Consider the following 15,183-nt stretch of genomic DNA (forward strand, 5'->3'; position numbering starts at 1 on the left):
AACCACCTAGGGAGCACTTGTGCTTTAAATTACACCACAACGGTGGCCCGAACTAGTATAAACCCTGTGTCCTTCTGTGTTGTGAGTTGATCGAGTTCGTCCGCAAGATTCTAGCAAGCTAGAGCGTAGATCGGTTGGAGGGAAAGACTTTGCGCGCACCCCAGTGTTCGAACCTTAAGGGTTTGCCGGGACCCCATACCCCGACACGAAGGTTCGAATTGGTAGGTAAAATTTCCACACTTGAGTAACATGGTGCATGCTTTCAAGTTAGCGAGGAAATAATTGTTGATTCCATAACAGGGCACCTTAGAAAAGGTGACTCGTTGGATTATTCCCTTAAGTGGCAAAAGGAATTGCTTTTGATACATAGATCATTGAAACTCTTCATACCAGCCTGAGGCAATTCACAATTGATCATTCGAAGGAATTCGAAAGAATGGCATACTCATTTTGAAATGGAAGCTATAGTTATACAGGAATTGTTAAATGGAAGGCACATTCCAATTGATATCGAGGATATGGCCCAGTGATTGAGCATGCTATTAAGAACTTGAGCATTTCCATATTCATCAGGGTTTTACCAACATCTATGCCAAGATCCTGGTGACACCTCATACTACCATGATGAATAACGATGGAGGATGCAGGTGCAAGGGAGGACAACACCTTCCCAGATTTTACCTTGACAATGCCAAGGAAACAAAATCTAGATGATTGACCGAGAGACATTTAACACCCCGCTTCTAATGTTCTCCTTGATGTACCAGCTTAACCCAATACCATTCGGTATCTCAAACATCAAGTAAAGGTCTGACTTTGGAAGCTCAAGGAACTCTAAAGGAACAACTATCTTTCTCTTATGGAGTAAGTCATACCAACTCCTCATGGAAGAATGGCCAGATTGCAAGATACTACAATAGGAGATCTCCTGGATAAGTGTGTTGGCCATGACATGCACTTAACGGTTCAAAAGACCAATATTATAATTCTTGGGAACGTCCCAACCATCATATCTGTCTGAGATTCAGATCTGGTTGGTGTCAGGATATTCCAGACTCAGCATGTCTGGAAGGAAAGTTTGCAACACAAATCAAAGAGATGACGTTGCAAGATTCTCGGCAAATGGACTACGATAGTAAGCTCCAAAACATGAGCTGGTTCTGCTACACACATGTGAACATGTTGTCCCAGACAAGCATGACCACTTAGTAGCCTTATAATAAAACACTACCGAGTTCAGGTGGGGAACCATAATCGAGGATATCGAAGTCCTTGCATAAGGCATGCTCTTAAGAAGGAACTTCTTCTCCTTGAACAATCAATCAGTGGCTTGGTGTGCTAGGAAATGCATATGGAATAAAGATGATCAGTCTATCAGACCATAGAATACTTCGCACATTCATGACTGACTTGGGATGATTCTAGAGGAAACAAAACAAACCTTTCTCAAATTCACGGCGACAACTTGCACCAAATGCACATGAACTAGAGGAAGTCACTTCTTTCATCGAAACATATGCTTCATGAACGGACATGAAGATAATACTTATAAAAGTTTCCAACACTAACTTAGATGTCCAACATGAATCATGGACAAGATGAAAATGTTGTTAGTGGGCTCAACAACAATCCATCCAGGCTTCCATATAGATGGAATTCCAGAATTAAGTGAACACAGTGATAGCATTGGTCAGACCAAAAGATGTAATGGTGTATGCTCGAGGGATCAACCACGAGTAAGACAACATTACTGTCGGTGTTCTAGGAACGGAGGTCCCCAGACTTGCCTGCCTGCGGCCTGCGGCGTGGCTCAAAGGGGGGCCCAGCACGGCCCATCTTCACCAGCACAAACCCAAGACCCTCGCGAGGGGCCAAGCCTCGCGGGGCGGACGACACGGAGCTTCCTCAGGCACGGCCTCGTCAGGCTGGCTCACAAGGAGGCGGAGAGATCAAGGCGGGGTACCTCGCGAGGTGCCCGTGACGCAAGCCATGACGACTCAGGCCGCGAGGCGGGTGCCAGCCCGCGCAGCGTCCTCCTTTCCTCTTTGGTGCAAAGGGGGCAAGCGCAGCCGCGGAGTACCGAGGCATCAGGAAAAGGTTGTCGTTTCGGTGCAACGAGACCAAGACCAGGAGGACTACGAGACGGAGGTCACCGTGGAGCCCAAGACGGCGTCATCACCAGAGCTTTGCGCAGGCGAAGACTACTTTTGTCGGGATAGTTGATACTTGTTGTCCCCCTTCAAATTAGCCCGCCATTGTTGGCTCCCTTCCCGCTCTATATTTGGGGAGAGGACCAGGGCCATTATAAATAGGACCAGCCACCCGCGTAGCAAAGGGTTCGGCTCAGTCTCCTCCAAGGGCTCGACAAGTAGAGAGGTGGTAAAGAGAGAGAGAGAGATAGAGAGAGGTGGCTGAACTTCTCCCAGCATTTCCTCGCCCCAGCCAAGAACAGACCCTCGCGAGGCTGTTCTTCCTTGTACTGTCCATTATCATCAGCCCAAGAGGCAATCCACCACACCACACACTGGAGTAGGGTATTACACCACAAAGGTGGCCTGAACCAGTATAAACCCTGTGTCCCTCGTGTTGTTCTTTTCGTAGCTTTGATCCTAGCATGGTGGAGGGGTGCAGGGAGGTAGGAGGCGAAATCTCCGCGCGCACCCCAGTGTTCGAACCTCAAGGGTCTGCCGGAACCCGAAATCCAACATTTGGCGCGCCAGGTAGGGGTGCGCCGGAGTTCGTCTTCAACCGCTCTGTTCTCCTCCGACCATCACGCCCATGTCTGACGCATGTCGGGCCCGCGCAGAGTGTCGGGCCGCCCTCGCTTCCCGCGTCGCCCAGACAGCCCCTGTCGGCGGGCGTCCTCACCATTCCCCGTCGCCCGCCATCAACGTCGCCACTGGACCAGCGGGGGACGAGCAGCAAGCATCGTCTCAGCATCCATCCGTGCGCCAAGACGGCCGCACCGCGACTCCCTCACTCGCCCCGGCTGGATCTTCGTCCCGTGTGCTTCGCGCGCCCATGGAGGCTCGGGCTGCGCTCATAGCGGCAAACGAGCTCCTACGCTACCGTCCCGTTGAAGACGTCTACGAAGAATGGCTCGACCGCGTCGCCGAACTCGTCCGCGCCGCAGGGGGCTCCCCCGCGCCATCCGCTCCGCTGCACCGCACCCCGCCCCGCGCGGGCGACGAGGCTCCGGCAGCGCCCCGGCCGCCTCCTCCTCAAGAAGACGCCATGGCTCCAAGATGCGTGGCCCCTGGGCGGAACCCGCTCCATCAGGTGCCAGCGCGGCAAGAGCAGAGTTGCCAAGAAGTCCCTCGCCCGCCAGAAGCTGCCCGGGCACTCCCTACTCCAGCACGTCGCGACCATCCTCCTGCTCCGGCGCGTGGGGACATGCAGGACCAGGCTCTCCATCACCCAAGGCCCCTCGTGGCCACAGCAGGCTGCCGCGCTTACACCACCGAACTGCTCAGTGTCGCGTGGCCGGGCAAGTTCAAGCCGGACCTGCCTCCTCGCTACGACGGCACGGCCGACCCTGTAGAGTTCCTCCAGCTCTACGAACTGGGCATCGAAGCTACCAACAGAGATGAGAAGGTCATGGCGAACTGGTTTCCCATGGCTCTCAAGGACGAAGCCCGCACCTGGCTCCTGAACCTAGCTCCAGGCACAATCTCCTCCTGGGAAGAGATGCGCACCCGCTTCATCGCCAACTTCCAAGGTACCCGCGACCGGCCACCCGCCGTGAGCGACATGCGCCGCATCAAGCAACAACCCGGGGAGACCCTGCAGAAGTACATCCAGCGCTTCAACAACGCACGCCTCAAGATTCCCAAGGTGACTGAAGAGGCCATCATCTCAGCCTTCTCTGACGGTGTGCGCGACGTCAAGATGAAGGAGGAGCTGGCGATGCATGAAGACCTGTGAACTTCTTTGGAGCTTTTCAACTTGGCGAACAAGTGCGCCAGGGCTGAGGAAGGGCGTCTCTCCCTCCTTGAGCTGCCTGCCGCAGACCCGGAAGAGAAGAAGCTCAAGGCCAAGGAAGTGAAGCGCAAGGGGGCTGCCGTGCTCGCGGCAGAACCAGACACCAAGCGGGGCAGAGATCAGCCCGAATCTCCCAAGGGCAGCTGGTACTGCGTGTACCACGACCTCCACACCCACAACACCAGCGAATGCCAAGAACTCCAAGCCGTGCGTGAAGGAAGGATCGGCCGTCGCCCTGACCGTGGTGACCAGGGATACGGCCGAGGGGGAGGAAGGAACACAGGGCGCTGGGAAGACCATGGCCCGCGCCAGGGATGGCGCGACCAACCTCGCGAGGATCGCTGGCAAGACCCACCTCGCGAGGGAGGCTGGAGGGATTAGCCTCGCGAGGATCGCCCGCAAGGCAACGCAGGCCTCCCACCGTTGCCGCCACAGCCAAGGAGAAACGAGGACCGCCGCCAGGACGAGGAGGCTGGGGGCTTCCAGGAGCCGTGCGTGATCGCTTGCATCCTGGGCGGAGCTCAGGCCCCAGCCTCTCAGCGCATCTTCAAGCAGTTCGCCCGTGAAGTGAATGCAGCCCTCCCTAGGCTCGAAGCCACGCGCCCTCTCAGGTGGTCGGCGTGTGCCATCACCTTCAGCTCAGCAGATCAACTCAAGTGTGCGGCTACAGCCAGAGTCCTCCCGATGCTTTGTTCCCCAATCATCAGCAACATGGTGGTCACCAAGACCCTCATCAATGGCGGAGCAGGGCTCAACGTCCTGTCTGTGGAGACGTTTAACAACCTCCAAGTGCCCTACAGCTAGCTTCAGCCAACCAAGCCCTTCTCCGGTATCACCGACGGCTCTACAGTCCCGATCGGGCAGGTCCGCCTCCCCGTCACCTTCGGGGCACGCAACAACCACCGCACCGAGCTCATCGACTTCGACGTCGCTCACATCTGCCTGCCGTACAACGCCATCCTCGGGTACCCAGCGCTGGCCAAGTTCATGGCCGTGACTCACCACGGCTATAACGTCCTCATGATGCCAGGGAGCGGCGGAGTCATCACGATGCCCTGTGAAGAGAAGGGCACAGTGTGTTCCTTGGGGCGAGCCTTTCAGGCCGCATCACTGGAGGACCCAGATCGCGGAAGCAGGAGGCTTCCCGAGGCCGCCCCCAAGAAGAAGAAGACATCGTCCGGCCTGGTCCCTCAGGAGGTAGGCCCCTCTGGGCCCGTGCCTGCCAGGGGGAACCTCCTTCCGTCGCATAGGAAAGCACGCCCGGCGCCCTCCTCAGGCAGGGCTCGGGGGCTCTCCCCTGGAGGGCCACCGACCTAGCAAGGGTCACGAGGGAGGCGCTGGGGCACCACATGGAGGCGTGTTTCAGAGCATGTTTCCTTCAAGAAGGAGCAAGGCAAGGAGATCCAGACCCACAGGAGTTCGTCAGCAAGGCCATTCAGGAGCTACAGGAGTCCAGAGTCATGAGAGGCGCCCGCCGCCTACCAGCGGTGGCTCCCCATCCAGGCGAGGATGGCGGGCTGTGTGTCTGCGTCGGCGTACCAGGGCTCAACCAAGTCGCCTCCCTGGAGCGCCTCTGGCCCTCGCGAGTGGGGTGGTGCGGAGGTCCACCCCACAACTACGTTCGCATGCCTTACGGCTTGCCGAGCGCGGCTGACACGTACCAGCGCCTCATGAGGGACATCGCGGAGGCGCAAGAGGCCAGGTGCTCCACAGCACTGGCGGAGATGAAGATGGCCCGCGAGGAACCGCCAGCGCCTCCGGAGCCTCCCGAGGCCCCTGGGCCTGGGGGCTCATGAGGATCGGCTTCCGCAGCCCACCGAGCCGGCTACACCAACACCCCTTCGTCTTCAGCGTCATCAGGTGACATCTTTCAAGTTTCACTTCCAGCTGGGAGCGCCCGCAGGGCTGCATTATTCCCAGGCCGCATGGGTCCGCCCCTGCGGCGTATATCCCTTTTATTTTGCGTAGTTAGCTTACTTTGTTGGGGGCGCCCCTCGGGCTGCATGATCCCCAAGTCGCTCGGGCCTGACCCAGTGATCTCCGCATCTACTTGAACGAATCCACTCCTTCGCGGCTAATGTGCTTTACCTAGTTGCCTGCTCAGCTGACGCCAATTAATGGAGCTGCTCCCAAACGGCACGACGCTTGCACATGGGTCCGTCCCTGCAACGCCGATGAACCTGGATGGCTGAGCTCTGGCCGCGGCAGCCCCGCATAGCGTCACCTCGTCAAGCCTTCAGTGCCTCACTACCCTTCGGAAGCAACCGACGGCTGACCGTCAATTGTTATGGCAACCCCTTGCTTTTTCTATGATGGACCTGCAGGACCTCCTGAAGGAGCCGCGTCAGGCGAGGCTCTTGCTGTGTCTCCTTCGCTCTCGTCGGCGCGAACCGCTTGCACGTTAAAGGGGGGGTACCTGAGCATCGCGACTCAGGGCTCTTACTGGCTCTCCATCCCTCACCCTCTGGCCTTGACCACGGCATCGCGACCTGGCATACCAGCGACAGCTGAGACTCGCTCGAGGGCCGGGACCCGAGGACGTAGAGCAGAAAGGGGAGCAAAGGCGAGAGGGGAGAGACACGCGAGGACTTCGCCGAACAACCTCACGCCTGCCGATGCACGGGCCCGGCCACACGCTAGAGAGCGGCCCCTGATCCTCGAGATAAGTTATCGCCCGGAAGCGCCAACTACCGTGGCACCATCCCTGCACCTAATGCTATCCCATGTTAGCGATGTCGCTCCCCTTTCTCACCGAACGACGGCTACTTGGGCGCCAAAGGGGACCTCCTGAGCATCACGACTCAGGGGCTCTTACCGGACTCCGGGTCGCTCACCTCCTGGCCTTGACCACGGCATCGCGACCTGGCATACCAGCGACGGCTGAAGCCGCCTTGGGACTGGGACCTGTCGGCGCAGAGCACCAATCCCTCGTGAGTTTCGAAAGGGAGGACCGAGCTAAGACGGAATGAGCAACTCACGTAAATCTACGGCGAAGGTTGTATTAACAAACAGGATCACAGGCACCTTACAAGCCCCCACGGGGCGCACTTTTGGTTCCTCGCAGGGAACAGATCCTAAAGAGACGCAAACTATGCGCATCGCTACAAAAGACGCCATCATCAACAGTGGGCCGCCAAGTACCGACGCCAACCCCATCCAGATCAGAGTCGGCGGCGGCCTGACGAGCCTCCCTGCTCCGGGAGCGGCGCCGGCTCCGGGGCTCGTAGCTGTCGTCGCTCGTCTCCGGAGTCGCGAAGGGCTCGCCGGAGTCGCTGGAGCCTCCGACGTCTCCACTACCCGAAGAGCCGCCAAGGGAGGGATTGGCGAGCCCGGCCCTCGTCACAGCAGGGCCCTGGCCGTCTTCACCGGGGCAGCACTCCACTCGGCGCCCGTCCGCATCGAAGACCTTGAGGAGCATCACTGAAGCACCGTCGAAGTCCAAATGGATCGCGAAGACGCCCCTTGTCCTGCAAACCCGGGCAATCTCTCTCCAGCCCCGGGTCATGTAGACCTTGCCCGGGGCGACGACCGCGACCTCTGCCTCGGTCGCGAGGGTGCTGCAGCCGGCGTGCTGCAGCCAGAGCTCCAGGGGCTCCCCCTGCTGGATGACGGAGGCGAAGAAAGGAGGACGACGGATCTAAGACTGAAGAGGAATGGCAATGTGGAGCACGAACTCTTGGGAGGAGCCCTCGGTGTGGACCCCAGGAGGGACGACCCACACCTTCGTGACCTGTCGGCGCCGGTGTCGGCGCCGCCCGTGGCGGTCAGCGTCAGCTCCTTCAGGGCCCTCGATGTGGGCGTACAATGGAAGCGGGAACCTCGGCGGCGCCCGCTCGCCACAAGGCCTCGACACCTCCTGAAGGGCCCCCTCGTCCGGGCCATGGTGGACATGCCGTTTCTTCGACGGAAGTGGGTCTGGTCCCTCTCGGGGAGCCTTTCCCTTCTCTGCCGACAAGAACCGGCGGATCGGAGCCATCGCAGCAAGACGGAGCAAGGATCGGGAAGAAGGCGAAGCAAGAAGGGATGGAATGGAAGCACGCACGACATTCTGTACTTATAGCCGTCGGAGGCCAACCACCGACCTCCACGATCACAGGTAATCATGACCTGCTTTGCATGTAGGGACTTGTCCAATCCGAGCAGTTGCCGAGGCACCGTGGGGAAGTGGAGACGCCCACATCCAATCAACCGCCACGCGGCGCCCAAGGCCGCAGGCTGTTAGGGCCCGCAGTGCTTCGCTCTTGCCCTTCCGCCTCCCTGCACGGCCAAGTCCGGGCGCCTTGGGCCCGGGGGCTACTGTCGGTGTTCTGGGAACGGGGGTCCCCAGACTTGCCTGCCTGCGGCCTGCGGCGTGGCTCAAAGGGGGGCCCAGCACGGCCCATCTTAGCACAAACCCAAGACCCTCGCAAGGGGCCAAGCCTCGCGGGGCGGACGACACGGAGCTTCCTCAGGCACGGCCTCGTCAGGCTGGCTCACGAGGAGGCGGAGAGATCAAGGTAGGGTACCTCGCGAGGTGCCCGTGACGCAATCCATGACGACTCAGGGCGCCAGGCGGGTGCCAGCCCGCGCAGCGTCCTCCTTTCCTCTTTGGTGCAAAGCGGGCAAGCGCAGCCGCGGAGTACCGAGGCATCAGGCAAAGGTTGCCGTTTCGGTGCAACGAGACCAAGACCGGGAGGACTACGAGACGGAGGTCACGGTGGAGCCCAAGACGGCGTCATCACTAGAGCTTTGCGCAGGCGAAGACTACTTTTGTCAGGATAGTTGATACTTGCTGTCCCCCTTCAAATTAGCCCGCCATTGTTGGCTCCCTTCCCGCTCAATATTTGGGGAGAGGACCAGGGCCATTATAAATAGGACCAGCCACCCGCGTAGCAAAGGGTTCGACTCAGTCTCCTCCAAGGGCTCGACAAGTAGAGAGGTGGTAAAGAGAGAGAGAGAGAGAGATAGAGAGAGGTGGCTGAACTTCTCCCAGCAGTTCATCGCCCCAGCCAAGAACAGACCCTCGCGAGGCTGTTCTTCCTTGTACTATCCATTATCATCAGCCCAAGAGGCAATCCACCACACCACACACTGGAGTAGGGTATTACACCACAACGGTGGCCCGAACCAGTATAAACCCTGTGTTCCTCGTGTTGTTCTTTTCGTAGCTTTGATCCTAGCATGGAGGAGGGGTGCAGGGAGGTAGGAGGCGAAATCTCCGTGCGCACCCCACTGTTCGAACCTCAAGGGTCTGCCGGAACCCGAAATCCGACAATTACGAACATCGTTGGTTCTTATTTGATTTGAGGATAGCCCACACTCAAATCAAAGATTGGGTAAGACAATATGTCAAACAACTGATCACGAGGAACATTCAATGAAAATATCATGTTTCTTCAACGCACACACAACACAAAGACATCCCTTTAAATGAACTAAGCTAGGCAAGCTTTTATCTTCCAACTCTCCAAGTTGTTGTTCAGCTTAACCAACTAGCTCAGGGGTATCCAACACAGATTCTTGGAGAAGGGGTGGTTTATAAGAAACCAACTTGATCACGAGCTCAACATAACAGTCAGGGGGAAACCCGGTAATACTTCCGAGAAGATATTCGGAAAATCATGAACCACCGATATGTTACTAAGCTCAAGAGCAATCTTGCTTTTCAGGGCAAGATGATATGACCAAAGAGCAAAGGGTTGTTACAATCCTAACTCATTGATCGAGGGGTGCACCAGGGAAAATCGGCTAGGTAGCACGACCAACCCTAGAATGACGATTCAATAACCAACACGCTAAGGATGAGAATATTTTCCTTTAAATACCAAGCAACGGAGTTTCTAGGAGTATTGATTTCACACATCCCATTTCATTTGTCGGCATTCCGGTTGCAACAACACGGGGACCGAGAAATGCACAACGATGGAGAGAAGTATCACTACATCAAGAATTCATAAGATGGTGTGCAATTCCTATGATATTATTGACAAAAGAGGGTAATACTCCAGGGTAGAATAGAACAAAAGCTGGATTGGCAGTTTGATCTGCGGATTACAACTACTTTGACCCAATCCTCGAGATGGATAAGGTACTGGAGTTGGTTTCTCCTAGTCATTCTGAACTAGAACTACTTGACAGACCATAAGAGTAAAAGGCATCGATGAACATGAATGCACACATGCTCTTGACTATCAACTGATAGTTGAAGGCCGGAATACAACTAGAGAGGGGAAACTAAATGGAACATACGATTTTCTGAGTTGTGGATGCATAGATTAGCATGTCGAACGAGTTCAACATATTTCTTCCGGATAACCCATGCGGAAGAGGAAGGACTGGCAGATTCACAATTTCTGAATGGAGAACTCATCAATAGCACTCTTATTGTGATCCTTTCGTTCAGAGAACGTTTGCCTTGGCTGGTTCATGGTATTGGAAGAATGAGATACCACAGACCTCGAGGACTATCGCAAAGGTTACTAATATCCTAAACGAATGAGCAAACACTATCAACAGGAAGAAAGTAGGGTGAATCTTGGGCTCAAGAACCCAGAAATAAAATGCCTACTAACTAAATGGCATCACGGGATGCTTTCGAGAATAATGGCCAGAATCATCACACTAGGAACACAAAGCATGGCTAGATTACTAGGTGATACTCTAAGACACCTAGGGTCATAATAATAGCTCCAACATATATGTCGAGGCAACAGAGTACCTCAACTCACTAATTAGTGTGGTTAAATGATGTCCACTACACAAACTTCTTCTTGTAGACATTGTTGGGCCTCCAAGTGCAGAGGTTTGTAGGACGGTAGCAAATTTCCCTCAAGTGGATGGCCTAAGGTTTATCAATCCGTGGGAGGCGTAGGATGAAGATGGTCTCTCTCAAGCAACCCTGCAACCAAATAACAAAGAGTCTCTTGTGTCCCCAACACACCCAATACAATGGTAAATTGTATAGGTGGACTAGTTCGGCGAAGATATGGTGATACAGGTGCAATATGGATGGTAGATATTGGTTTTTGTAATCTAAAAATATAAAAACAGCAAGGTAACTAATGATAAAAGTGAGCACAAACGGTATTGCAATGCTAGGAAAGAAGGCCTAGGGTTCATACTTTCACTAGTGCAAGTTCTCTCAACAATAATAACATAATTGGATCATAAAACTATCCGTCAACATGCAACAAAGAGTCACTCCAAAGTCACTAACAGCGGAGAACAAACGAAGAGATTATGGTAGGGTACGAAACCACCTCAAAGTTATCCTTTCTGATCGATCTATTCAAGAGACCGTAGTAAAATAACACGAAGCTATTCTTTCCATTCAATCTATCCTAGAGTTAGTACTAGAATAACAACTTAAGACACAAATCAACCAAAACCCTAATGTCACATAGATACTCCAATGTCACCTCAAGTATCCGTGGGTATGATTATATGATATGCATCACAAAATCTCAGATTCATCTATTCAACCAACACAAAGAACTTCAAAGAGTGCCCCAAAGTTTCTACCAGAGAATCAAGACGAAAACGTGTGCCAACCCCTATGCATAAGTTCATGAGGTCACGAAACTCGCAAGTTGATCACCAAAACATACATCAAGTGGGTCACGTGATATCCCATTGTCACCACAGTTAAGCACATGCAAGACATACGTCAAGTGTTCTCAAATCCTTAAAGACTCAATCCGATAAGATAACTTCAAAGGGAAAACTCAATTCATCACAAGAGAGTAGAGGGGGAGAAACATCATAAGATCCAACTATAATAGCAAAGCTCGCGATACATCAAGATCGTACCACCTCAAGAACACGAGAGAGAGAGAGAGAGAGAGAGAGATCAAACACATAGCTACTGGTACATACCCTCAACCCCGAGGGAGAAGTACTCCCTCCTCATCATGGAGAGCACCGGGATGATGAAGATGGCCACCGGAGAGGGATTACCCCCTCCAGCAGGGTGCCGGAACAGGTCTAGATTGGTTTTCGGTGGCTACGGAGGCTTCTGGCAGCGGGACTCCCGATCTATTCTGCTCCTCGATGTTTGGGGGGTATATGGATATATATATATGAGGAAGAAGTACGTCGGTGGAGCAATGAGGGGCCCACGAGGGTGGAGGGCGCGCCCAGGGGGTGGGCGTGCCCCCCTGCCTCGTGGCTGCCTCATTGATTGCCTGATGTATACTCCAAGTCTCCTGGATTGCTTCCGTTCCAAAAATAACTCTCCCGAAGGTTTCATTCTGTTTCGACTCCGTTTGATATTCCTTTTATGCGAAACACTGAAACAAGGGAAAAAACAGAAACTGGCACTAGGCTCTGGGTTAATAGGTTAGTCCCAAAAAATAATATAAAAGTGTATAATAAAGCCCATAAACATCCAAAACATATAATATAATAGCATGGAACAATCAAAAATTGTAGATACGTTGGAGACGTATCATTAAACTGGCCCAAAGAAACATCGGGAACGGAAAGAAGGGATTTGCAAATGCATTAGACTAGTTAGAAACCTGGGATGACTCGGACAGCATAACGGCTGTAAATGCTCAAAACGATTTGAGTCATCCTGCAAAATGGTGGCATAACCGCTCAACATCACAATATCAAGGTCCCGAGACCAACTGTTAACACACAGAAGTACTAGAAATCAAACTGGGACTTGAATCCATCAATCTTATAAGTCTATATCATAGTAACTCGTCATCCTGATAGATAGATGAGAAGGCCTAGTTCTTAATCCCCGTAGAAAAGAAGAGGTTGACTCAGATCAGAAGGGCATAAGGTAAAGGAGTAAACATGGCCTTACGTTCCCTTCCACAATAAATTCCCTTATATAACTAAACCATTTCTAGACTCGACTTCGACCAGTTTGGCTTGGTAATCCTACAGGCAGTTAGGCTCTGATACCAAAGCTGTTAGGACCCCGATCCTAAGTCAGACCGATCTAGCATGTAACACATCATATCACTTCGCGGCCTCACGCATGGTATTCCCACGGGTGCCACCTTACCTGGCTCGGGACCGTTTACTCCTTTTGGCTCACGTATATGATAGTGTCGCTAGCATCCATATGACAAAGAACCCGGGCCGACATGACTAGTCATAAACCCAAAGTGGCACTAACTTATAGGGACATGCATACATGACCCAGCAACAAACATGTCGGTCATCAGTGAGTGAATCCGGGCTGTAGCGGCTGGGCTAACAGAACTCTGGAGAATCCGGGCTGTAGCAGCTGGGCTAACAGGACTCCAGAGAATCTGGGCTGTAGCAGGCTAACAAGACTCCGGTAGACACCGTGTGACATTTCCCCGAAGGGACAGACACAAGAACAAAGAAGGACACATGCCGGCCAGCCTAAATGTTCCGGAGTAGTAGCAAGCTACCATGGCTCAGTGGAAGCACTAGGAGACATTTCCCGGTAAGAGAGGCTACCAAGGATAAACAACTAGGTTCTCGGATCCCAGACATACCAAGCATTTCAAATCATACACACAATATGCTCGGTACGTGCAAATACAACATGGCATCGCAACAAAACTCTACAACACAAAGTATTTATTCATTAGGCTCCGAAGAGCGAAGTATTACAAACATGGGTCTCATGACCCAACATACAGAGCATACAAGCAACAAGCGTAAGCATAAACATGTCTGAGTACAGACAACTACAAATGAAAAAGGTTGAGAAGCCTGACTATCTACAAGACCCTCCCAAGGGTACAAGATCGTAGCTGAGGTAACAAGCTAAATGTCGAAGTCCACGCGGAACTACTAGTGAGACTGAAGTCTCTCTACAAAAACATAAATTAAGCAAACATGAGTACAAATGTACCCAGCAAGACTTACATGAGAACTAGCTACATATGCATCAGTATCAATAAAGGGGTGGTGCAGTTTAACTGCAGCAAGCCAGCTTTGACTCGGTGGCTAACCTGAACTATGACTGGAAGTAACTCTTTTGAGGTGGCGCATACGAGTCCACATATTCACCAACCAATACGCCACTATGGATCCGCTCCCGTCTCCCTACAAGAAGGCCATCCATAGCACTCACACTTATCTTGCGCATTTTAGAGTATCCACTTTCACTTGTCTATTAACTGTACAGGCAACCCAGAAGTCCTTTACCACGGACACGGCTATTTGAATAGATGATGTTAACCCTACAAGAAGGCCATATACACGTCATGTATCTCGGCAACCTTCAAGCAGAAGCCTGGCGTGGGTGTCAACCACGACCTGACTAACCACGCAAGAATCTAGTCTAGATTTATCACCTATTTGGGTTCCATCCTGAAGGAGATCCGGCCGGGGTGTCGCTCACGGCCCCAAATGATGTGAGCAGGGTTCCCAAGCCCACCAAACAGGCGACGCTTGGTACACCGTGCCACTGCACCTAGTCTGTCCCAAGCCCACCTGTACCGGGTGCCACTTGGTAGACTACTAGCACTACCTACAAACACCAGAAACTAGTTGCAACTCCTGGACAGAGATCAGGTTGATTAATAAGCCGATAGGGGCCGAGTTACCGGAACCCGATGTGTGGTAGCAGCTGTTCATGGAACACAAACACAGAACTCAGTTCCTGAGGATGGTTTCAATGAGACAACCCACCATGTACTCCTGCATGGCCTCTCACCGCTACCTTTACCAAATCGTGTTCACACACTTAGCTCTCAACAGTAGGACATGTTCACAACTTTCCAGTTCATACCCGATGAATGAGACCTGACACAACTCTAAGAAATAGCAGGCATGACAAACAAGCATGAATGAGTAGGCACATTAGGGCTCAAAGAACTCGTACTCATGCTAGTGGGTTTCATCTATTTACTGTGGCAAAGATAGGTCATGCAGAGGAAAGGGGTTCAACTACCGCAGCATGTAACATTTGAATTGTTGTTGACCTGATGTAGTAAAAGAGAGTAGGAGCGAGAGAGTGGGATTGTATCAGAATGAACAAGGGGGATCTTCTTACCTGGCACTTCTGAAGATAGTATAGTTCTTCATCGGTGTCATCGATCTCATCGTCAGAACCACGTCTACTGAGGGGGAACAATTACCGGCAATAGAGAAAGAATGCAATCAATGCAATGCGACAATATGATGCATGATCATGACATGGCAACATGCTGTGATTTGAGCTAATGCAACTAGCAGTGATTTAAATGAAGTTGATTTGAACCAAGGGTTCAAATTCAAACTCCATAT

This window comes from Triticum aestivum, chromosome 1A (assembly GCF_018294505.1).
Source record: "Triticum aestivum cultivar Chinese Spring chromosome 1A, IWGSC CS RefSeq v2.1, whole genome shotgun sequence".
Taxonomy (NCBI): Eukaryota; Viridiplantae; Streptophyta; class Magnoliopsida; order Poales; family Poaceae; genus Triticum; species Triticum aestivum.